Here is a 27,535-nt window from a genome sequence, read left to right as displayed (position 1 = left end):
GTAAAGTCATGCCATCTGGCTGGAGAGTGCCCAGACAGAAAATACCTTGATGAAGGGCTCAAGCTTGAAATGTCGGTTCTGTATCTTTTCCTTTGCTACATAAAGGACACTGTTTGACCTGCTGAGCTTGTCCAGCATCTTGTGTTTGGACTTCAACCATGGTGTCTACAGATTTTTGTGAATTATGTTATGAGATAATGTCAGCAGGCATCCAAACAAAAAGATGGGGGGAGGGGGGGAAAGAGGGGATGGAAAAGGTAGGAGATGATAGGTGGAGAAGGGAGGAAGCAGCGATCAAGGGGGATGAGGGATGGCTTGGGTGGGTAGAGAGGGAAGGGAGGGAAGGGAGCGGAGAACTGGAAAGACAGGAAAGGAGAGGGAAAAGAAAAGGCGAGCGTTTAGCAGAAAGCAGAGAGGTCGCTGATAATGCCATCTGGCTGGAGAGTGGCCAGATGGGAAATAATGTGTTGTTCCTCCAATCTGCAGGTGGTCAGGGTGGGATAGTAAATGAAGCCATGGACAGACGTGAGTGCGGGAGGGTGACTCAGAATTGAAATGGTTGGCTTCTGGGAGGACTCTCTTGTGACAGATAGAGTAGAGGTGTTGAGTGAAGCGATCTCCTATTGATGACTGGTTTCTCCAATGTAGAAACGGCCACAAAGGAAGCACTGAACGCAGTAAATCAGTCCTATGGATGTACAAGTAAAGTGTTGCTTCACTTGAAAGGCCTGTTTGGGCCCCAGACTGTGGTGAGGGAGGAGGTGTGGGCGCAAATGTTGCACCTCCTACGGCCATAGGATGGTGCTGGGGGTCTGATAGATGGGGAGGGATGAATGCACAAGGGAATCACATAGGGAGCAGTCCCTGTGATTGGAGAAGGAAAATTGGGTCTGGTGGAGGGATCTTGTAGAAAGTGCCAGAAATTCCAGTGGATAATGTGTTGTATGCAGAGGTTGGTGGGGTGGTAGGTGAGGATGAGGGGGATTCAATGTTTGTTGCATATGGGGATTGAAGGGGCCAGGGCAGATGAACAGGAAATGGAGGAGATGTGGGTGAAAATCTGGACTAGAAGACCCCCTATATAATCCAAATATGGTTGCCATATTGTTATAAATATGTCATATTCATTCTTTAGATTATATGTGATTTTCTTCGTAGGTATACAACTGTTCATCTCTGACTTCCATTGTGCTATTTGAAGAGGGGACTCGATTTCCATGTAATTGCAATACATTTCTGAGCCACAGCTAAAGCTATTTTAACAAATGAAATTTGAGATTTAGTTAGTTGGTTACTTGCTTCAATAAAATTTCCCAAAAGATAAAGTGGAAGACCTTTTCTTAAGAAGAGATGCGGCAGAGGAGTCACGTGATGGAGTAGTGGCCGGACGGTGAACTCCAGCCCTCTCCAGAAAAGTCGGGAAAAACAAGAGAAAATACAAAGGCACAGAAATACAAGTTAAAGAAAAGTGAATATAAAGGTGGAAAGAAGATGGAGACAAAAGGAGAAAAATCAAAATCAACGGAAAGAAGAGAGGAAGAGAAGACAACGGAGGAAAAAGGTGAAGGCCTTACCTGTCCGAAGAGGCCCGCTGTGGAGAGAAGACCCCACTACCTCAGGTCGGTAGAAAGAGAACTACAACAATGGCTCACAGAGCCGAGTAAAAGTGCGCAACCGCGCATGCGCGACTCCTCGCGCATGCGCGATGCGCATACAAAAAAACACACCGACGGGAGGGGGGACCAGCTGGGGAGTCGATCTCCACAGCCGGCAACGACAGCTGCAGAACACCTGCAGCAAGAAGAGACCACAGAAGACAATAGAAACAAGAAAGAAGAGGAGGAAAGGGCAGCAAAGAAACAACAGATGGTCAACCTAGAGGAAGAAGAAGAGGAAGAGGAAGAGTACAGGGAAATAGAAGAAGAAAAGATAGGCAAGGTAAAGGAGGTACTTGCTCTTGTTAGAGGATACATGGAGTCATTTAAAGAATGGCAAACACAGGAATTCAATGATTTAAGAAGAAGAATAAACAACACAGAAAAGAAAATAAATAAAATGGATATGACCTTAACAGAAATGGGGAAAAAAATGGACAAGATGGAAGAACGGGCAATAGCAGCAGAAATGGAGGTAGAAGACTTAAAAAAGAAATTGGAGGAATCTAATAAAAAAAACTAAAGAGACACAAGAATTACTAGCCCAAAAAATAGATATAATGGAAAATTATAACAGAAGAAATAACATAAAGATAGTGGGCCTTAAGGAAGATGTAGAAGGCAAGAATATGAGGGAGTTTATAAAAGAATGGATCCCTAAGGCCCTAGGATGTCCAGAACTACAGCAAGAAATGGAAATAGAAAGGGCACATAGAGCATTGGCCCCTAAACCACAACCACAACAAAAACCAAGATCTATTGTAGTAAAATTCCTAAGATATACTACAAGAGAAAAGGTGCTGGAGAAGACAATGGAAAAAGTAAGAGAGGGCAACAAACCACTGGAGTATAAAGGGCAAAAAATCTTCATTTATCCAGATATAAGCTTTGAACTCCTAAAGAAGAGAAAAGAGTTCAATGCAGCAAAAGCGATTTTATGGAAGAAAGGATATAAATTTACACTGAAGCATCCTGCGGTATTGAAAATATTTATTCCAGGACAACAAAACAGACTATTCTCGGATCCAGAAGAAGCACGAAAATTTGCAGAACAATTACAAAAATAGACTGAGGGATGAAGACGGGTAATGAGAGCAAAAATTATCACGATTGATATGTATGTGGGTAAAGACAAAAATAGACTGAGGGATGAAGACGGGTAAGGAGGGTAAAAATGACCACGATTGATATGTATGCGGGTAAAGAGGTATAAGAGTGAATAGAGACAACGGGCATATGTGAAAGTATCTGTAATTAGAGGAAAACATAGAAAGTATAGACAAGAATTAATAAGGGAAGGTAATGGAATAGAGAGAATAAGGAGGGAACTAAAAGAGTGACCTTTGTGACATATAAAAAACGAAATCTTTTCTGGGGGGGGCTGGGTGGGGGGAAAAGAGCGGTCACTGCAAAATCAGTTGACGCTTGCGAGTGGATTCGCAAATCCAAATGGAGAGGGGAGATGTGGTTGTCCGACAAGGGATAAAGGGCAACTCAGGAGGGGAAGGGGAGATTGGGGATAAAGAAGATAGAAATAGGAGAATAAGGAAAATGTTGGATGTTGTAGGAATGTTGTCTGGTAAAGAGTTGAAAATAAGAAAACAGAAATGGAAAAGGAGGAAAGGTAATGATGGAAAAACGGAAAGAGAAGATAAACAAAATATAAAATGGCTACGCTGAACTATATGACTCTAAATATTAATGGAATACATAACCAAATTAAAAGGAAGAAACTACTAAATTTACTGAAAAAGGAAAAAATAGATATAGCATTTGTCCAAGAAACACATTTAACTGAATTGGAGCACAAGAAATTAAAGAGAGATTGGGTAGGACATGTAACAGCAGCATCGTATAATTCAAAAGCAAGAGGAGTGGCTATATTAATTAGCAAAAATGTGCCATTTAAAATAGAAGAGGAAATAATAGATCCAGCAGGGAGATATGTTATGATAAAATGTCAGATATATTCAGAGCTTTGGAATCTACTTAATATATATTCACCTAACGAAGAAGATCAAAAGTTTATGCAAGATATCTTTTTGAAGGTAGCTAATACGCAAGGGAACATACTAATAGGAGGGGATTTCAATCTGAATTTGGATCCAAATATGGATAAAACGGGGAAAAAAATTAACAGGAAGAACAAAGTAACCAAATTTATAATTAAATCTATGCAAGAAATGAAACTTGTGGACATATGGAGGAAACAAAACCCAAAAGAAAAGGAATACTCATACTACTCGACTAGACATAAAACATACTCAAGGATAGACCTATTCCTGTTATCAGCCCACATACAAGGGAGAGTTAGGAAAACGGAATATAAAGCTAGACTATTATCGGACCACTCACCCCTGTTATTGGCAATAGAGCTAGAAGACATCCCTCCAAGAATGTATAGATGGAGATTAAACCCCATGCTACTTAAAAGACAGGATTTTAGAGAATTTATTGAAAAACAATTAAAAATGTACTTTGAAGTAAATACGGAATCAGTGGAAGATAAGTTTATACTATGGGACGCAATGAAAGCATTCATTAGAGGGCAAATAATAAGTTATGCAACCAAGATGAAGAAGGACTATAATCAGGAAACAGAGCAGTTGGAAAGGGAAATAATAAACATAGAAAAAAAATTAGCAATAAAGGAAGATACAACCAAAAGAAGAGAATTGGCGGATAAAAAAATAAAATATGAAACATTACAAACATATAAGGTGGAGAAGAATATAATGAAGACAAAACAGAAATATTATGAACTAGGGGAAAAAACACACAAAATCCTAGCATGGCAGCTTAAGACAGAGCAAACTAAGAAAATGGTATTGGCAACAAGGAAAAAAGACAAACAAATTACATATAATCCAAAAGAAATTAAGGAAAACTTCAGAGAATTCTATGAACAATTATACCGAACCGAAAACGAAGGGAAAGAAGGGAAAATAGATGAATTTTTGACTAAAATTGAACTACCAAAACTACAAATAGAGGAACAAAATAAATTAACAGAACCATTTGGAACAGTAGAAATACAAGAGATAATAAAAAATTTACCAAATAATAAGACACCAGGAGAGGATGGACTCCCAATAGAATTCTACAAAACATTTAAAGACCTAATAATACCGCCCCTCCTGGATGTAATCAACCAGATTGATGAGACACAAAACTTACCAGATTCATGTAAAACAGCAATAATTACAGTGATACTAAAACAAGGGAAAGATCCACTCTCACCAGCGTCATATAGACCAATATCTTTGCTAAACACAGATTATAAGATAATAGCTAAACTATTAGCGAACAGATTAGCAGAACAGGTACCGAAAATGGTAAATTTAGACCAAACTGGATTTATCAAAAAAAGACGCACAACAGACAATATTTGTAAATTTATTAACTTAATTCATGCAGTAGAAGGAAATAAAGCACCGGCAGTAGCAGTTGCTTTAGACGCAGAGAAGGCCTTCGACAGAGTAGAATGGAATTACTTGTTCAAAGTATTGCAAAAATTCAGTTTACCGGAGAAGTATATTAATTGGATTAAAGCATTATATAAAGGACCGTTAGCGAAAGTGACAGTAAATGGACATGTATCAAAGCAATTTAACTTAAGCAGGTCAACGCGGCAGGGATGCCCACTATCACCATTATTGTTTGCGCTAGCTATAGAACCACTAGCAGAATCGATAAGAAGAGATAATAATATAAAAGGAATAAAAATAAAAGACAGGGAATATAAAATCAGTCTGTTTGCGGATGATGTGATAGTGTACTTAACAGAACCAGAACTATCAATAAAAGAACTATATAAGAAATTGAAGGAATATGGAGAAGTGTCGGGATACAAGATAAACGTAAATAAAAGTGAAGCAATGCCTATGAATAACGCGGATTTCTCAAAATTTAAGGAGGAATCCCCATTCAGATGGCAAACACAGGCAATAAGATACCTAGGTGTGCAAATAAACAAAAATCTAGGCCAATTATATAAACTCAATTACAATCCACTAATGAAAAAATTACAGGACGATTTAGAGCATTGGAAAGAGCTACCACTAACACTGATAGGAAGGATAAACTGTATTAAAATGAACATTTTTCCAAGGATACTATACTTATTTCAGGCATTGCCAATACAACTGACAGAAAAATTCTTCAAAGAGTTAAAGAAAATAATAAGGAGATTTTTATGGAGAGGGGGGAAACCGAGGATAGCACTAGATAAATTAACAGAATGGTATAAACAAGGAGGCTTACAATTGCCAAACTTCAAAAATTATTATAGAGCCGCACAATTAAGGTACCTATCAGATTTTTATCAAACAAGGGAAAAACCAGACTGGACGAGACTAGAATTAGATAAAATAGGGGAAAAGATACCTGAACACATATTATATAAATGGGACGAAAAATTGGTACAACATAGAACTTCTCCAGTATTACACCATCTCCTCAATATATGGAAGAAGATACATGTAGAAAGAAATAAAATAAATTACCAAATACCAAAACTAATATTGACGCAAAATAAGCTACTCCCTTTTACAATAGACAACCTTGCCTTTAGAAAATGGGAAAAAAAAGGGATTAAAAGAATAGAAAATTGTTTTTCAGGAAGTAGATTCTTATCCTTTGAACAAATGAGAGATAAGTACAATATAACGGGAGATACAGCGCTGGCATATTACCAACTGAGATCCTACTTGAAAGATAAATTAGGAAGCAACTTGAGTTTACCAGAGGGAAGTAACCTTGAATATGTGATTACAGATACAATGTTAATCAAAAGATTTATAAAAAATATGTATATTAAACTGCAAGAAAAGGAAAATGAGGAAACAAATGGTAAAACTAAACAAAAATGGGAACAAGATTTAAATATAAAGATAAAAAAGGAAACATGGGAGAAGTTATGCTCTGGAACGATGAGAAATACAATAAATACGAGGCTGCGTATGATACAATATAATTGGTTACACAGACTATACATTACACCGCAAAAGTTAAATAAATGGGACCCAACAGTATCTGATAGATGTTTTCGATGTAAAAAAGAAAGGGGAACAACAATTCATGCAATCTGGACATGTGAGAGAGTAGAAAAATTTTGGGATGATCTCAATCAGATATTAAATAAAATAACAGAAAACAATATACCAAAGAATCCAGAGATCTTTCTCCTAAGTAACATAAAAAATAAAGAATTTGGAATTGACTTGGAGGATGCACAAAAAAGATTTGCTAAGATAGCCCTAGCTGTAGCAAAAAAATGTATTATGTCAACCTGGAAATTGGAAGATAATTTGAAAATACAACAATGGTATATAGAAATGAATAAATGTATTCCATTAGAAAAAATAACATATAGTTTAAGAAATAATATTGAAATATTCGAACAAGTATGGGAGCCTTACATTAAATACAATAGCGAAAACCTACCGGGAACAAACATTACCTAAGTTGATGGAAGGAGAAGAGAAGAAAAAAATGGACTCAGTAGAATTTCTGGTGTATTTTTGTTGAATGACAACATTGTCTAACTGAATTAATGCAACCTAGATTGTATAACTAAAATGGATGAGAGGGGGGAGGGATGGGGGGGTGGCTTGGGAGGAGGGAGGGGGGAGGGAGAAAAAGTCACTGTAAATGTGTGGAAAAGAAAAAGTGTATATCATGGGTATTGTGATTTATGGTGTGAAAAATAAAAAATTTAAAAAAAAAAAAAAAGAAGAGATGCGGCAGAGATGGAGAAATTGAGAGAAGGGGATAGAATCCTTGCAGGGGAAAGAGTGTGACCTAAAAGTAATTTAGGTGCATATATATTTTCCCCCAGAGTGAATCATTATTGCAATCATATCCATATTGAATTTCATCACTCCACATGTTGAAGCTCATCCATGGGATTTCCTCATCATTTGAACACGAATTCACTCATTAGTGCTTCTTTTAGTGAGCCATCAGGGAACCTAATTTGTTTTCCTTGTTTTTTCTTATATGACCATTCCTCTGGCATCAGGTTTTGCAGGCTGGGACCCTATGTGTTACTTTTCCACTGTCCTTTTCTACTTCCTGCCATGCAAATAAACAGACTGACATCACATTCATACACAGTTTGACCCAAAGCTAATTTCACTACTACAACCTTCATCCACCCACCTGTCCATTACCCCATGTCCCCCATTGCCCTACAATCCACAGTACACAAAGGCCCAACAAATGACTGAACATCACACAAGGACTATGTCAAAGCAAAAACATTCCACGGTAAAATCTGTTCAGCAGATTCCAGCAGTAGTATGAAGCCAGAGGCTGGCCAATACCCTTATGAGGAAGAACATGAAAAGAATTGTTTTAAAATAGCTGATATGCCTGAAGAACAATGAAAACAAAAAGTCAATGTTTCAAAAAACAAAAAATCTGGGACCAAAGGCTTCAATTTTTAGCAATTTTTTTTACACACCTCAGCCTAAAGGAAATGAAACATAGACCTTTGTGAGAGCTTCAAAATCTTCTGGACAGCATCAATAAGATCGAAAGTGTGATGTGTCTTTTATTACAATAAAGAAACTTGGGTTCTTTTTAAAACAACAAGATTTATTTAGTAACCAGCACTAAAGAGAACACACACATGCAGAACTCATGGGACGGCATCCATCCTGAATCTACTAAAGATGCAACAAGATTCACAAGATGCAACATTCCCTAGATGCTGCACCCTCCGACTCCTCCTGGTGGTAGCACTCTATCACTACATCCCCTTTCCTTGAGATGTTCAATCAAACATGACACCTTAATACAGTATTCTTTAAACACCAATGCAACATGAACATCAGTAACACAAACCTATGTGTGCAGTTATTTTCATTGATAGATTTAGTCTCCCAGGTGCATTGACTACTCATGTGGATCTTCTTAACACAGGTCCCTATGATGGCTCTGCAGGTCCACTACAATTTAGCACAGATGTTAACTCTGTTTTTGTGCATGCTGAACCCTCTGCATTTATCTGTTCCTGCAGTACCTCTCGTGTTTTCAGCAGGCTCGTTCGATTCCTCTTCAGTGTTTGATCCCTAATGTTGCCAATAAGTCAAGTTCCTGCTGGAGCTTCTCTTTTAGTGGCACTGGAACCTGCATCAGGGCTGTGTATCCTCTTTTAACTGTATCTTGTAAGTGAATGGTAGAACTCTAAACTCCTTGAAGATGTTGGGAAATTGATCCAGTATTTCCTCTCTACTGTTCTGTGCATGTTCACTGTTAATGTGGTACACCCTCTTGACTAGGTTTAAGTTTGCACATGCTTTCTCACCAAACAGTGAATAATGTCCATCTAGGACTTTTGTGAACCTGAGTTGGTGCTCTTTATCTTAAACTTTCACCTTTTGTGTCCCTTTTGTGTCAATGCTCTGCCTATTGTATGCTTTGAGCAGTTCAGGATTTGCATGGATCTATTGCTTTATCTTCATTGCCCCAATGTCACACTCACAGATCACATTGACCTTTGCCCCTGTGTCTAACTTGAAAAAAATATTTTGTACCATTTGTATCCAATGACATAGTCCATTTATCCGGCTCGGCATTATTCATTCCCACACTACCATGCCCATGTAGTGTGTCACTGAGAGCAGTTTCTTCTGTCACATGCACAATTTTACTTGTTTTGTTTTCCTCAAAGGTTTCATTTTCCTTTGGTGAACAGTGTCTTGGCAAAAACAAATGTGTTGAAAACCTGTAGAGCTTGAAGTCCCGCCATAGTAAGTAGCATTGTAATCTTCCATGTATCCAGTTGGCTATCGATTCCAATTGCTTGCAGATAAAGCATAAACCTCTCCTTAAACAGCCTCCACTCATGGTCAATATTTTCAGTCCAATATACAGTGTTAGGAACTTTTAAACCCTCCCTATTTTCTTTGCTGATATCGACTGTTACTCACTCTACACACTTATTATTTTATTCTTTCACTCCTGGGCACAGCAGAACTTGGCTGTTTCTTCCATTCTTAGCTGTTTCTTCCACTCCTGGTACCATGCGATGTTTCTTTTATTACAATAAAGAAAGTTGGATTCTTTTTAAAACAACTAGATTTATTAACTAAGCAAAAGCACTAAAAATAGAACACACATATGCAGACCTCATGGGAAAGCATCCATCTTGAATGTACTAAAGATGCAACAACATTCACAAGATACAAATTCCCCAGATGCTACACACTCTGTCACTGACTCCTCCTGGTGGTAGCACTGTATCACTACACAGAGCAGATGGAAAAGTGAGGGATCAACTACATCAAGGGCCTTATAATTGACCATCTGTCTAAATATCAGTTACCCAATACAGGCTAGGTATCAGTAATAATCTCAACTTTTCTCAGGACAACAATATCCATGATATTGCATTGTGAGAATAAATATTTTTTCCAATTATTCTGAAATATTCATACATATTTATTTTATATTATTTTTATGTATATACGTGATTATTATGTGCTATGCATTATTTGTGTGCACTATGGTCTGAAACAGCTGTTTTATTTATTTGTACATGTACAGTCAAATGATAACAAACTTGAATTTGAATGTCAACAGTCGCATATTAAACCACCTTTTCATGACAAAATGTGATCGGTTTGAAACCCAAGTTTCTGTGCAAGAAGAAACTGAGCTGAATGTCAAATGCTTTTAGAAGAAGCTACACAAGATGTACACATTTTCATTTTTTTCTCTTCAGGTACTAATGGCAGGAGCTGTTGCACTGATGAATTGTAACCAGGAAGTTTGTACAGTTTAGAGAAGGGATTAGAATGGGTGACAATGCCCAATTGCTCACTTAAAATGCACAGAGACAATCATCTTTCTCAAGAGATTAATGGAATGAGGCAATAGGCTCTTTTAAACTGCAACACCTGGGATGTCCTCCTGGGACCTGGGTGCAATTACTGGGGCAAAGGTTCTGGAAACACATTTTAAGCTGCAGGGGATTGACCCATTAAATCACCAACCCGGTGATTTAAAGGGATTCCCACCCCTGCAATGATGGCATTACACACTCAAAGAAATGATCATTAAGTCTCGCGCCCCCCCCACCATCAATCGCCACCCCCCCCCGATCAGTCACCCTCCCTCTGTCAGTTGCGACCCCCACCATCAATCAACACCCACCCCATCAATCGCGCACACACCCCCCCCCCCCCCGCCACCAGCAACATCCCACTGCTGTGAAGGTTGAGCTATCATGCGAACCGGAATTGCGTTCACAGGAGCAAAATTTTGCGACCACCACTCACCCCACCCCCCCCCACCCCCGCAGCAGTGACCCCTCTCTCCTCCCCCCCTCCATGGCAACGACCGCTCCCCACCTGATCGCAGCAGCGACCTCCCCCCCCACCACCACGACCCTGGGCCCCACAGCAGCGACCACTCTCTCCCCCCCAATCTCGGCAGGAACTTCGGCCAGGGGTTTCCCTGTAATGCCAGCGCACAAGCACTGACATCACAGGAGAACAGGGGTTGGCCATTTTCCTGTTCATGTCACCGGTGGACGTGACCTAGCTAAGTTTAACTGGGTTCCCTGACTACCTCTGAGGTAGGTCAGGGACCGGTTGGATTTGGACCACGCTGACTGGGTTGAACCCTTTAAAGCTGCAGTGTGAATGGGGTGCTAACCAGACAAATTGAAAGGACCTATTGGTGAGACCACACTTAAAGTACTGTGTCCAGTTCTGGTCACCCAGCTATAGGAAGGATGAAGGTGGAAAGGGTGCAGAGAAGATTCACCAGGATACTCCTAGGACTGGAGGGATTGTGTTATAGGGAGAGGTTACATATTTAGGAGCAGGTCTCTATTACCATAGTGAGGTTTATGAAATCACAAGGAGTATAAATAACATCAGTGTCCAGCTTTTTACTTCCCAGAGTAGATGATTCTGGAACTAATGAACATGAGTTTAAGTTGAAAGAGGAGAGAATTAAGGCCAAGGAGCTTTTTTTTTCCCCTCTCACACAGGAACAGTCTCTATCTGGAACAAGCTGCCAGAGGAAGCTTTTGAAATGATTTTGAAATTCAAAAGACATTCAGATATGATTAGGAAGGGTTTAGGATATGGACCAAATGCAGGTAAAAGGGGCTTAATCAAATAGCAGCTTGGTTGGCATAGATGAGTTAGGCCAAAGAGCCATTTCCATGCAGTATGACTAAAACTAATTTGGTAAATTTAGCTGCTGTTAGAATTTACTGGGGCACAAGTCAGGAGATGTATGGAAATTAGGTGCATCTAAAATTGAATTGTAACTATTCTTACCTTTTGTTCTTCACCATTAGCAATTGTCACATTGGTGGCTAATATTTCCAAATGGAAAAGATGGTACATAATGTTGTATATTGAAAAAGCATGGAGTTTGAAGGACTTTGATCTTCTGAGCCACTGTAGATGGGATGACTGTTCCACCATGAACTAGGTTAATGAATGAATGAGAAAGATAACAAGTTGATGACTGGGGAAAAATATTACTAAAAAAGATGGCTTCTGAAAAGATGGAAGGTACAAGAGATCCTGAAGACAAAAAAAAGGACTGAAGTGAGGTAGAGGAGAGAAGAGAATACAGGAGTAGAAGGAAAGGGAGAATGACAGAATGAAGAAGATATGGTGAAAAAGTAAACAAAAGCCATACATTTTCTTTGCTTTATGCTGAGCTCCATATGTATCCATTTTTAAAAGCTACATCCTAGCATAATGAAGTCAAGTCACTCAGACCCAATTCCACAAACACATTGCATTGTGAATCAATTATTTCATCAGCTGGATAGAATATTTGTGGCTATGCCTAAACTCGTCCTTGGTGACTTACCAACAGCTCTGCAGAGAAGACGAGCTTGTAACAATCGAGTCAATTATGGTTTTTACACTGCAGGCATGTAACGGCACAAATCAACGAAATATGAGGTTACATGAGCAGTCTACAAAGGAAAGTGCAGAAATTTTTAGTCAATTCCTGCACCATGATTTATCCTGCAGGGCTCCTACTACTTTTCAGGGGAAACCTGCAATCTGAATCACACCGAAAAATTCTCTTCATGAATTCAACATCCAGCTGATGTTGAACTATGACACGTTCAGCATGAGACAACGAGCCTGCTCCATTTCTCTCCTCAAATACATCCCTCTCCATATCACAAAGGCATTTATAAAATGTGTGAATTCACCATTTGCAGGAATAATGCTATACATACTCATTGTTACCTTCAGCATTGTCCGAGGATCGACAGCCATGAATGCCTTCTTGGACGCAGAGTAGTGACATCAGCGACACCACCGACACGACGACGTCATGCATCGGAAAGCAGTTACAGAGGCAGGCCATGTTGCTCCACGTAAAAGCACCGGGACTAACATGCACAGGAACTTAAAAGCGTGCAATGTAAACGACCACAAGGTGAGTAATTATGTTAATGTATGTTAAATTGTTCTGAGATTTTACCGATATTGCTGTCTAAAAAACACTAATGGCATCATACCACAGAAGATCTACGTGCATACACATCTGATCCCTTTGGCATTAATTAACATTGCCATGAAATCATATATCCATGCTGAATTATAAGAAGATAAAAATGACAAGAATATTTAATGTTCTCATAAAACTGTACTTAAATATTAGAGCCAAAACAATTATTTACAACATCTCCAGATTCATGTTTATTTTTGGTCATTAGATTTGAACAAATCTGTCACACCTACTTGAAAACACTTCTCTTTAACTCTGTACAAGATCAACAATTAAAGGCATTATCCAGCAGCATTATGTTAGTCAATTAATAATTGCTTGACATAACACTTTGAAAATTCAATAACAAGCTATTTATTTTCAACACTGTGCAATTGAAAGTCGACTTCACCCACAAACTCTCTGTGAAAATCATTTCCAGATCATGTGATATGGATCACAACACCGCAAATATTTTTGTGGAATGAGTCAGGTGATAGATCTTCAACTTGAACATATACAAATAATGTTTTAGAAAAAATATTTTCTATTCAAGAATTGCTTAATGCAATGCTATTACAATACCAGCAACCCGGGATCAAATCTGGCACTGTCAGTAAGGAGTTTGTACATTCTCCCCATGTCTGCGAGGGTTTCCTCCAGGTGCTCCAGTTTCCTCCCTTATTCCAAAGGCATGCAGGATTAGTAGATTCATTGGCCACAGGGTGTAATTGGGTGGCATGGGCTCATGGGTGGAAGGGCCTATTACCATGCTGGATCTCTTTAAAAAATAATATTTGATTAATATTGAGGTGCAACATTCTTATTGGAGCACTGAGGGGAAGGTAGATTACTTTGCTCAAGTTCTAGTTATTCTTGGGCACTTCCAGGCTAACTCGGTCTTTGCACTGGAATGATGGATCAAAACATTTGCACAACAAGTTACTGAAGTCTGTAGGTCCAGGCACACACCATTTCAATATCAAAGAGGTCACATTTTGAGCAGGAACCCTGTGACCATAGAAATGTGCATCTGCCCTCTGAACCCCCATTTCTGGAACTTGCCTAATTTTCCTTATTGCAACCTCAGCCCAAGCTAATTTCCCATAAATTTCCCTGAACCAGACATAGACTTATGAATGAGGCTGTAGACTTTTTTAACTTTGATATTTCACTTGGGGGAAAAAACCTTGAAAACAGATTTTAATACCGACAGGAGTGAAACACAAAAGTCTGCAGACACTAAGATCATTGTGAAAAGCACAAAAGTGCTGGAGAACAAGATACATAACTAATGTTTTGGCCATGAGCCTTTCTTCAAGGTATGAGATTCATGCCTTATTGGTTCCAGAGGCATGAACAGGCATATTGGCTGCTACCATCTTGATATGATTGTTATTCATCTCTCCGTGGAACCCATGGCCCAAACTAAAAAGGCTGAGCGTTAGATGCATGGGAACATCACAACCTGCTCAACAATGGGAAGGCAAGCATTTATTCCACTCCCTGATCATCTGGGAAAAAGTGGGTGAGCTGCCTTCCTGACTAACTTGAATTATTGCCAGAGCATTTGGAGAGGAAAGTGAAGTCCGTGGACCTGGCAGCGAAGGAATCGTGATACATTTTCAAAAAGGGATGGTGTGCAACTGGAATTTGAAACCTTGGGTTAAGATGTTTCCATGCACCTGAAGGTCAGTATTTTTTTGATGGAGCCATGGGTTCCAAGGAGAGGTGGGTAACAATAGTATTGAACTGGTGGACACAGCTCCCAGCTTGCCTTTGCTAAGGAAGAACCAATAAGGTACAAGTTTCATACCTTGAAGAAAGGCTCAGGCCTGAAATATTAGTTATACATCATTACCTCCTATGGACACTTTGAGATATGCTGAGTTCCTCCAGCATTTTAGTGTTTTCTTTTAATATCAGCACCTTGTTCAGATATTCTACAAAAAAAAACACAGCTGCTCCATTTCATCCCTTGTGACCAGCTTCAACACAGCCTTGTTTCCCAGGCTTGAAAAATATTGATGCAGAAATGTCTTCCCTGCAAACTTCACAGAACTCTTTAACCCATCTTGCTCTTCACTCAATAAGTTCAAATTTATCCCAGGATTACTAGTCTTTTATTTCTGCTCTGTTCTTTTTACATTTCACAAAAGATTTCCAAGAGGTTAAGATGTGGGGAAAACCAATAAATGATAATGAGTTTATTGTCATACAAATGGTACAACATACACGTGTACCAAAATTCTTACTTGTGGCATCTGGACAAGTACTTGGTAAAGGGGAATTAAACTAAAATAGTATATTTTGAATGAAAAAAAAAGGAATATGATAAATATTCAGTTACTAGAGTGTAAGACAGAAATAAATGATACAATAATGCAGACTAGGGTTCTTGTAATGTTCCGAGGGGGAGTTGATGGGGATGTGGGGAGAACAAAGTGGATTAGGGTGGGATTAGTGTCAATAAGAGGATGATTGTTGGCAGAGGCTCGATGGGCTATAGGCCATGTTTCTTTGAGTGTGATGATCCATTTAGATTGGAGAAATTACAATTAGTGCATTGCAAGACATCCAGTGTGCACATAATGAAATGTTTGAATGTATGGAGACAAATTGAAAAATCTATTAAGTATAATTATGGAAAGTCAGAGCCAAACAGTGCATAAGCAGGCCCTTTGGCTCATACCATGCATGTTGGCCTTTATGTTCATTGTCCCTAATCCAGTTTGCCTGCATTAGAACTGGATTTTTGTGTGCCTTATCTAAAAATTAAAAGACAGATGATGGAAATCAGAAATAAAAACTCAGTCCTAGAAACACCCGGCTGGTCAGGTAGCATCAGTGAAAAGAGAGATAGAGTTAACATTTCAGATTAAGGACACTTTATTTGTTCTCTATTCTGCAGAATCTTTGGTTTCATTGGGAGAATTGAGCAATACAAAAAGATCCACAAGGTTCACTCCCAGCAATAATGCATCAGTTGGACCAGTGACTTTTTTTGTTGGAAAACATAATTTAATCTTGAAGTTATACAGCCCTTTGGCCAACTTCCCCATGCCAATCAAATTGCCCCACCCATATTCATCCCATCTTACTACATATCCCTCCAAACCCATCTTTTCAATTTATCTGTCCAAATATTCTTTGAACATTGCAAGATAGCAGTTTCCCAAAATCGTTGGCTGCAGAGTTTTACCAGAACAATATTACCAGTGAGTAACTTTAGATCTATGCACAAAGCTACTGTCGGAGTAGTGACATGGATCCATTCCAGTTTGCCAACTGTCACAACAGATCTACAGTGGATGGCTTCTCACTGGCTCTACAAAAAGCCCTGAAACACCTGGACAGCAAAGATGCATTCATCAGGATGCTTTTTATTGACTACAGTTTAGCATCATTATCACTGCCATCATCCCCTCAAAATTGATCAACAAACTCCAATATCTAAACACCCCGTTGTGTAACTGGGTTCTGAATTTTCTCACCTCCAGAACATAATCAGTGAGAATTGATAAGAACATCTCCTCCACAATCTCCATCACTACCAGAGCTGAGTTCTTAGCCCCCTGCTCTACTCACTATTCATTTATGACTATGTGGCTCAGTATGACAACACCATCTACAAATTTACTAATGATACCATGTAGTAGGTTGTATAAAAAGGGGTGGTGAGTCAGCATAAAGGAGGGGGTTGAAAATCCAGCTGAATGGTGCACCAACAACAACCTCACCCTCTATGTCACCAAAACCAAGGAGCTGATTGTTGAATTCAGGAAGGGAAAAGCAGAGGTGTACGATCCAGTGATCATTGGAGGATCAAAAGTGGAGAAAGAGTGAGCAAATTCAAGCTATTGGGATTCACCACCTTGGGGGATCTTTCCTGGACCCAACACACTAATGGCATCACAAAGAAAGCAGATCAATGCTTCTACTTCCTCAGGAGTTTGCAGAGGTTTGGCACGACACCAGAAACCCTGACAAATTTCTGTAGATGTTTGGTGGAAAGTGTGCTGACCAACTGCATCACACTCTGGTATGGGGACACCAATACCTCTGAGCAGAAAGCCCAGCAAAAGGTAGTGAGAACATCTACAGGGAACACTAGTGTCTGAAATCTAAACTTTCCCCAACCCCTCAGCACCACAGCTTGGTCATTGTTTTGACACTAACTGGTCGATGTGCTAGGTTTGATTCAGTTGGACATTCCATCATCCAGAAGAATGTTAGTTTTTAAGACTTCAGGCTTGGCTCAAATCTGTGTGACGAACTGCCACTAGATTTAAAGTCCAATCCCATAATCTTTCCACCATCGCAACTCAACCCAGGTATAAAAGTTCCCGAATGGAGTGCAGCACCGATGGACATTATTCAGTGCATTTCTGGGGTAATGCAGCAAAGTCACAGGTACAATTCTTCCACTGAGACATCAAAAATCAATTTTAAGTGTTATGATGCCTATTTAAGAAACTGACCAAGTTTTAACATGGTTAAAAAAAAAAGCAACAATTGTTCATCAATTTGCAACTTGTTATTATAAGGTGTAAAATTTACTTGATCTTCCCAACTAAAAGAGTGAATAATTTTTTTTGTTATTATGTAATGCATCGAGATATACTGGACAACATTATGCTTTGTTTCTAATCAATCTAAAGTGATTTGATTTTTAAAAATTATCAAACAATTACATGAAACACTAAAAAAAAGGTACTGGAGGAAGTCTACATTAAACATGGTTTTGGTAGCTTACAAATCATCATCCACTGTCTGAGTATGCTGGATCAAATTGGTTTGAAGTTTAAGTGAAACATTGATCTTTATAATCTGTATTCAGTTCCCAAGCTGTGGTATTTGGAACACCACAATTATCACTGTGCCTCACTCAAGAAAGAGCTGTAGGGTTTCCAAATTGCACTCAATCTGTCAAATTCAGATACAGTGACTATAAAATTAACTTGTGTGAATGTGCAATGATGTTAAAAGGTTAGATTGTGACATTAGGTAAATGCTCAGTGAGTGGAGAAGAGCCCCAAAGGGTCTCGACCCAAAACATTGACCAGCTTCTTTCCATGCATGCTGCCTGGGCCATAGAGTCCCTCCTGCTTTTCTTACTTCGCTCCTGACTCTACCATCCACAGATCCTTTCTCTCTTGCCCTTCTCCAGAGACAAATCAAAGATTGCTTTGGATAAAAGCCCTGTGGAGGCAGAGGCATTTATCCCGGAGCATTGTGGTTAACATGTGGATTTCTCAGACAAGCATTGCCTATTTTTGTTCACATGACGAGGATGTGAAAGATTCACTTCAAATGACCGTCAACTCCAGACGTAGAAAATCCTTGCAGCGTTTTCTGTGCCAAGTGCTATATTTAAACATCTTATTAAAACATTACAAAACTAAACTTGATAGCCCAAGAAGCAAATTGTTTTAAATTGTGAAGAAAGGCTTCTTCAGTGATGATGGTTGAATAAATTAAAATTACTACCCCCCGCACTCCCCCACCCCTTTAGCATTTTTACATTCCGAGTCTCCTGAAAAACAAATTGCTGTCACAAACTCTTACTGACTTTTAAGGTCAAGTTTATTACCATCTGATTGTACATAAACAACCCTACGAAACAGTGTTCTTTGGACCACAGTGCGCACAATACTTAATGATTACATAAATAATTAAAATAAATATATATTAAATATTTGGGATGATTTAAATCGTTACAGATCCTGTTGATCGATCTCTAATACCTTGAACTGTATTTGGGGAATGCTCCCAGTAATGTCATCAATAGAGGTGTAATGCATGAGCAACAAGGAGGCTTTGAGTGTCCAACATTGAGAGTACTGCAGATATGAAGATCTGAATGCAACAATTTGCCCAAATTGGTCCTGATAAGAGAAGAAAGGCAAAGAGACCTAATTTTGTCTATCCCATCTGCAGAACAGAACAATAGCTGGTCGTCAGATTTTTACATTTCACTTACTGTCATTAACTATCCTTTTTTTTAAAAAACATTTGTTGAAATAGTTTCCTCCAAATACCACAGGGCTTAGAACATCAACCTTGTTTAAAATCAGAACAAAGATGAACAAGCAAGGAAAACTGAATTAGCCAGCCATTGGACTGGAAAAAGAACATTAATAAAAAGCTATTCATGGAAATTGTGCACTATGTATGCTCCCAGGTAAAGCTCCCCAGTTGCAGCTTAACTTGAGCAAGAAATGTTGCTGATAAAGTCCATACTTCTGAAATAGATGCTCTTTTCTAATCTGGGGAGAAGTTACTAGGAGCACAGGTAAAAATAATCCAGGATATTCTCAAAGAAATGGATCAATCCACTGACCCTCTGGCTCCCAATTGCTTCATATAGGGAGTGTTGGAATCCTGGTTAGAATCTAAATACTCTGCATTAGGAGCACATAGAAGCCCCACACAACCAGTGAGAGAAGACAACCTTCACATGGTACTTGCCCGCAACACATCAGCCACCATCGCACACGGCTGTGGAAGAATCTGCATTGGCCTCAGCTACATCTAAACCAGATACAAATCCCAAACCAAATAGGCAATGGCTTTCTCTTAAAGGGCAGCAAGATCCTACAGTGGAGACTGAATTTCAAGTTCCATTTTCCAAAGCCTTGCGCCAAAGGAGTTCATGCCTTATGAATTTTTTTTTGAGCAGATGACAAAGAAGACTGATGAGGGTGTGGAAGTGGGTGCTGTCTACATAGAGTTTAATAAAGCTTTGGACCAGCTTCCTTATGGAAGGCTCTTCCAGAAGAGAAAAGCACATGGGACCCACAGTGACTTAGTGGAATGGATTCAAAATTGGCTTGATCAATACAAGACCAAGACAGTGGGTAATGGAGCATTCCAACTTGAGGTATGCTCCAAGGGGCCTTCTGGAAGGATAAATTCAGGGGCTTTTGTCTGTAATTTTGTTATATTTGCAAACACACTATTAAACCCAAGAGCTGATCAACAAATAAAACAAAAAGTTGGTGGAGTTGTGGATAGAGAAGGTTGTCAAGGGGTGTTCCAGGATGAAGAGTGGATGATGTCGACAGAAAACTGTAGATGGAATTTAATCTGGATAAGTACGAGATACTGGTTTTCAGGAGATCAAATGTAAAGGAAGTGAATGACAGGATGCTTAGGAGCATGAATGTACAGAGGGTATTGGAATAAAAGTGCATAGATCCCCAAAGATGACGACATGAGTTTTCAGGGTTCTTTGCCACATGCACAAAGTTTGTTTTCTCTGTAAAAGCACATGAAGAGGCATTAGTCGTCCAGTATTCCCTATCAAGGTGGGAAAGAGAACCAAGAGAGTCCCAGCAGAGAGGGTGTCCATGGATCTCACCACCTCCTGCTTCCCTGTAATCTTCATAGTCACGCAGCATCTTGTCTGTTCCAGTGGTGAACCCGAGCTCCAGGCATCTGAATCACCCTCCTTGGCCAAACCCCTGATACAATTACTATGAGTGAATCCTTTGGCTGCTGTGCCTCTCACTGATCTACTGTTAGTCTCCTCTTGTATAGGATCCTCTCCCAGGCTTCACCTTTTTTTGGGGGGGGGGGAGGGAATTGCCCTCAAAATCTGGTGCCCTGCACTAGTCCCCCAGAGACAGCAACCCTCATGGACTCAGCTGCCAAGCATAGGAATAGTCAGCCTGGACAATATGGATAGGATGTTGAAGGCATTGCTTTGCATACCTGCATCAGTTGAAACATTGAATATAACAATTTGGAAGTCACAGTGCAGCTGTACAAAATATTTCCACTGCCCTTGGAGTACTGGGTGCAATCTGATCACTCCATTAGTGGAAAGATGTGGAAGGTTTGGAGAGGGTGCAGAAGAGGTTCATCAGGGTGTTAAGTTGGCACAGTTAACATAGCAATTAGTGCAAAGCTGTTATAGAAGTGGCAACTAAGATTTGAATCTGCCGCTATCTGTGAGGAGATTGTACATTCTTCCCTTGTCTGCGTGGATTTCCTGCAAGCACTCTAGTTTCGTCCTACATTCCAAAGATGCAAGGATTAGTAGGTTAATTGGTCACATTGGTGTATTTGTGTGGCAAAGACTCATGGGCCAGAAGGGCCTGTTACTGTACTGCATCTCAAAATTGACAATTTTTGAAAAAATGTGGCCAGGTCTATTAACTATCAGGAAAGATTGGACAAATCTGGATTACTTTGTTTTCTTTGTGGTGTCAGAAGCTGTGGGGCAGCCCAAGAAATTTGGACCATGTGCAGGCCACTGAGATTAGTTTAATTTAGCCTCATTGTCAGTAGAGACACCATATGCTGAAGGCCTGCTCCTGTGTGGCATGCTCCAACTTCTATTTTCCATCCATTACCAGCAACTGAGATTTTGGAAAGTTATGGGGTTATAGACAGATCAGAACAGAATCAGTCTTGTCAAATTGATGTTTTCTCCACCTGCTCTCCCCATATGCAGAAGGCACCAGCAGGCGTGGCCTTTCTAGTTCATCCCTAAACCGAGAAGGCAGTTGACCATATTGACATGTCTGGAATTAGAGGGCAGTTCACATCAATCTGAGGAATTATTATGCTTAATGTTAGCAAAACAGAATCCATTGTTCAATTAAATAAAACAAAAGTATGTAGTGCATGCACAATCATGCTGGAGAAATTCAGCAGGTCACACAGCATCTGTAGGAAGCAATGGATAGCCAACATTTTGGGCCTGACACCTTCATCAAGGTATGAGCAAAATGAGAGGAAGGAGCATAGGCTAGCAGGTAAGAGGTCATGCGTGCATATGGGTGGGAGGGAAGAAAAAAATGTTGAGGTGATAGGAGGAGGAATTATCTCTCTGAATGGAGATGAAAAGAAAGTGGAGCTAGAGGATAGGAGATAGGATAAGTGAGGGACTTGGGGAGGGGTTTAACGGAAATTAGAGAAGTTGACGTCAATGCTGCCTGGTTGGAGAGTGCCCTTTGTTCAATAACTTATAACTTGAATTACAAGTTCTTATCCGATTGAATGAATAAATCTCAATGAGATTGTGACCAATATGCGTCCTGATCATCTTCCCCATTTTCTTGCCTCTGCTCTATCTGTCAGTGTCTTTCATGCCATTAACATTTTTTTTCTCTTCTGGGGCAAAGGACAAATGATGTTAAAAACCTTTGAGTAGATCAATTTGATGCAGAACAAAAACTGCAGATTCTGCATGTTTGAAATAAGATGCTGGGACTGCATGGGTCAAGGTAGGAGCTGTGATTAAAGATTCAGGTCAGAGTTTTATTGTAACTGGGTGTTTATTATACAAGCAGGAAAGTCAGCATTTGGTATCCATCCCTATTGCAAAGGAATTCCCAGTGCTGTTGGGGAGGTGTTCCAAGATTTAAACCTTGTAACACCATGGCACAGCTAACACCAGCTTTGGAAGTGCTGTTGAAGATGTCCAGATGAGTCACTGACACCCGGAATGCTGATGAGCAAAGATTGGCTTCAGAATACCTGGGGTATGGATTCACAGGGATCCAGCCAATTTTCTCAGAACCATGGCCTGATGTCAGGATTGTCATTGGAAGTGACAGAAATAACTGTGAATCAGCTTAAAATGAGTCTTCACCCAACCTCCAACAAGAAAGATCTTCACCCTCCTCTCCAATTACTCATCCAGTAAATCTTCGTCCGCGAAGCCAAGCCAAAGAAAGAATGGAGTTAAACAAGAAAGCTTCCAGATGCTGGGTTCGAATGCAATATTACAAAAGTGATGGAGAAACCTAACAAGTCAGTCAGCATCCACAGGTTGCAAAAAGTGACCAATGTTTCGGGCCTGTGCCCTTCACATGGTCAAGGAGCATGAGAGTAGCAGGGATCCCAGGAGAGTGGAGAGGGAGAGAGAGAGAGGGGGGTCTCACAGAATTCTCTTCAAGAGAAAGCTCCTCAAGGTAAGAATCCCTCAATGTGACTTAACAGTGGAGCAACCAAATGGTGGTAATCAAGAAAATCTGCAGGGGGAGAGTGCAATACACACATGCTGCGGAAATATTTTGGGCTCATGCCCAAAATATTGGTCACTTTTTACTTCCTATGGATGCTGAGTGACCCACTGATGGTTTCCAGCACACTTGTGTATTGCAATGTGATATTCTGCAAGAAATTTAAATTATCTGAGAAAAAAATATCAAAAACCCAGAAGCTCTTTGCCAATCTAAATCATTGTTAATCCAAGTACAGTTGAGTTTGGAACAGAACACATTGAAAGAATAAATAAATCAATCCACACACCCCATCCCTTTCCAGCTTGACCATTGATTCCATTAGTTTATCACATTATAAAACTTTCAGCCTTAAGGTACTGAGATGAGGAGAGAAAATTTACTTCTGCTTATTACTAGAAACATGGATTCAGATCTATGCAAAATTGAGACTATGTTGGTAAACCAAATTTATGGTCTTATTTACTTCTACTGCTGCAATTTAGATGAAGTTAACATTGTGATGTGGCATCAATAATCACAGAAGACTGATGTTGTGAAACTATCAGCCTTTCATTATCTAAAGACTGGAACAACCATCAACCTCATTGACTGATCAAAGCAAAGAGAAAGGGGAACATGGAAGGGTTTATGGGTAGGATCGGTCTTGGGAGGCATGTCCAGCTGGCAGCAGCCAATCATGGCATAACAGTGGTTTACCACATTCACCCCTCCTTTTTAAGAGTCCTGCGGGGTGAGAAAAGAGACAGTGAAATAACTTATATATAGATATATATATGTAAACTTTTCTTTTTAATTATTTATTTTTTTACAGGTTAAGTCTGTCAGGGGGTCTCCTCTTCTGCAGCAAGTGATGTGGCAATGGTTGGGGTGCTGCCGTAGCATCCTGAGAAGCTTATGAAGTTGGCCTGTTAACCGTTTGTCGAGGGGTGGGGTCAGGTGGGGTGCTGGGGGAGTGTGGAGCTGGTACATCGTTGGCGACAACAGTGGCAAGTGGTAGGGGTTGGTCAGCTGCAGGTTCCAGGACACATGCGGTTGAAGTGGGGGGGTATCCATTGATAGTCTGTGGTGGTTGGGGAGGCCCGCGATGGAGCAAGGTCCTGGATCAACACCATGTCTTCGTGCCCATCAGGGAAGGCAATGTAGGGGGTTCAAGTAGAAAAGGCTGACCATCTCAACCATCAAATCCATCTTAGATTGCTTGATGAACTTCTGGAGCAGGACTGGTCATGCGGAGGTAAGCCAGGCAGGAAGCATAGTCCCTGATGCAGACTTCCTAGGGAAAGCAAACATCCATTCATGAGGTATGTTGTTGGTGGACATACATAAAAGTGACCAGATGGAGTGGAGTGTGTCTGGGAGGACTTTTCATTGGGAGACATTGAGACCCTGTGACCTCGTGCCAGGAGAATGGTCTTCAATACTATGGCATTCTCCCTTTCCACTTGCCTGATACCCCTAGGTTGTAGCTGGTGATCCTGCTCATGGCGATGCCCCTGGCCAGCAGGTACTGTTGTAGCTCATCACTTATGAATGATGCCCCTCAGTCATTGTGGATGAAGCCAAAGAGCATGAAGATATTATGGAAGGCCTTGATAACTGTGGCTGTGGTCATGTCCATGTATGGTATAGCGAAGGGGAAACAGAAGAATTCATCGATGATAATAAGAAAGTAGACAGTCTGGTTGGAGGAGGGGAGGAGTCCCTTGAAATCAATGCTGAGGTGCTCAAAGGAGCAGGGAGCCTTGACCATATGTGCTTTGTCCAGCCAGTAGAATTAAAGTTTGCATTTGGCACAGACCTGACAGTTTTTAGTCATTGTCTGAACTTCCTCAATGGAGTATGGTAGATTCCGAGATTTGATAAAATAGAAAAACCTAGAAACTCCAGGTAGCAAAGATCATTGTGGAGAGCCTGTAGTCCATTTCAATACTAGCACAGGTTCCTCAGGATAGAGCAGCCGAGGGCTCCTTAAGTTTGCCAGGCCGGTAGAGGATGTCATAGCTGTAAGTGGACAGCTCGATTCTCCACCTGTGGATCTTGATTTTGTCCCTTTGCTTATTATTAGACATGAATGCTACCACTCGCTGATCTGTGGGGATGGTAAACCATTTCCCGGTGAGATGGTTCCTCCAGTAAAGTACAGCCTCCACGATGGCCTGGACCTCCTTCTTGATGGAAGAGTGGTGAATTTCAGGCCCTTGGAGGTTCGTGAGAAGGCGGCTATGGGTCTGCCTGTTTGATTGAGTGTGGCAGCCAGGGCAAAGTCAGATGCTTCGCCTTCCAATTGGAATGGTGTTGACTCGTCTATGGCATGCATGGTTGCCTTGGCGATATCATCTTTTATACTTTGGCTTCTCTTCTTTCTTCTTTGGCTTGGCTTCGTGGACAAAGATTTATGGAGGGGTAATGTCCACATCAGCTGCAGGCTCGTTTGTGGCTGACAAGTCCGATGCGGGACAGGCAGACACGGTTGCAGCGGTTGCAAGGGAAAATTGGTTGGTTGGGACAAAGCTCGAGGATGCAATCCACCTCATGGACTCGTCCCCTGAAACCCTCTGGGATCAGCTGAAGACTACCATACTGCAATCCACTGAAGAGGTACTGGGCTTCTCCTCCAGGAAAAACAAGGACTGGCTCGACGAAAACAACCAGGAAATCCAGGAGCTGCTGGCAAAGAAGCGAACTGCCCACCAGGCTCACCTTGCAAAGCCGTCCTGGCCAGAGAAGAAACAAGCCTTCCGTCGTGCATGCAGCCATCTTCAGCGCAAACTCCGGAGATCCAAAATGAGTTGTGGACTAGCCTCGCCAAACGAACCCAGCTCAGCGCGGACATTGGCGACTTCAGGGGCTTTTATGAGGCTCTAAAGGCTGTGTACGGCCCCTCACCCCAGGTCCAAAGCCTGCTGCGCAGCTCAGACGGCAAACTCCTCCTCAGCGACAAGATCTCCATCCTCAACCGATGGTCAGAACACTTCCAATCTCTTTTCAGTGCCAACCGCTCAGTCCAAGAATCCGCCCTGCTCCAGCTCCCTCAACAGCCCCTAAGGCTAGAGCTGGATGAGGTCCTCACCCGGGAAGAGACATACAAGGCAATTGAACAACTGAAAAGTGGCAAAGCAGCAGGTATGGATGGAATCCCCCCAGAGGTCTGGAAGGCTGGCGACAAAACTTTGGCTTCTGCTGGCAAGGGAAACATGGTAGCTTTGACCAATGAGTGAATTTTGTCGGCTTAGTTGGGGACCCATTGAGTGTATTATGACATGAATCCAAGGTATCTCTTCAGAGCTTTGAGGGTATGTGGGAGGGGTAGCTCCATCAGCAGATGCATGCGGTCCGGGTCGAGGCCAATTACACCATTCTCAACCACGCAGCCAAGTATGGCTAATCATGCTATCCAGAACACATTTATTCTCATCATAAGTAAGGTTCATGCATTTTGCTGCCCAGGTGAAGTTGTTGAGGTTTGCATCGTGATCCTGCAGGTCATGGCCATAGATAATAATGTGATCTAGATATGGGAAGGTGGCCTGCAGATCGTAGCAGTCTATCATGCGGTCCATCTCCCGCAGGAAGACAAAGACACCATTTGTCATGGCGAAATGAACCTGGAGAAAATGGTAGAGGTAGCCATCTGCCTCGAACACCATATACTGGCGGAACTCTGGGTGAATTGGGAGCTGGTGATACTCCAAATTCAGGTCAATCATGGAGAATACCCAATATTGTGTAATCTGGTTGACCATACTGGATATGCGGGGAAAGGGGATAAGCATCAAGCTGCATATACTGGTTGATGGTCTGACTGTATTCTATGACCATCCTATTCTTTTCCCCCTTCTTTACCATAACCATGTGGGCCCTCCAGGGCTATTACTGGCCTTGATGATGCCATTGCTCAAAAAGCACTGAATCTTTGCCTTAATGAACGGTCTGTCAGCTGCACAGTACCATCTGTGAACTGTTCATTGCAGATGGTGAGAAGAGGAAGAGCCCATCGAGTCGCAGAGTGACTTTCTGAAATTGGCACTAGAAATCCATACGATACTGCTAGATTTCATGGATGGTTTGGACTGGCAAACTTTGGCATAATACCTCTTTTCCCGGCACCTGGAGCACATTGCATCTTTGACAGGGCAACGCTTTTTTCAGATGCTGACCTTGCCCGCAGAAGTAGCACTTGGACCATAAGCAATAGTGGCCAAGGTCAGATCACTGGAGTAATGGAATGGTGTAGGGGACCAGTCACTCAAGGGGAGGGATGATACACCAACCCAGTCTAGCAGCAACCAAGCAGCCGAATAATCATCTGAATTCTGGAGGACCACCTCCAGTGTCTCTAAGTTCAACTGTCCTTTGCAGATAAAGTATTTTTTGTTCCAGTAGTCGTTGCCTTATGTACCGGGAGTGGATAGCAGC

Source organism: Narcine bancroftii, chromosome 1, assembly GCF_036971445.1.
Source record: "Narcine bancroftii isolate sNarBan1 chromosome 1, sNarBan1.hap1, whole genome shotgun sequence".
In the NCBI taxonomy this organism is placed as follows: domain Eukaryota; kingdom Metazoa; phylum Chordata; class Chondrichthyes; order Torpediniformes; family Narcinidae; genus Narcine; species Narcine bancroftii.
This window is presented reverse-complemented; position numbering follows the sequence as displayed.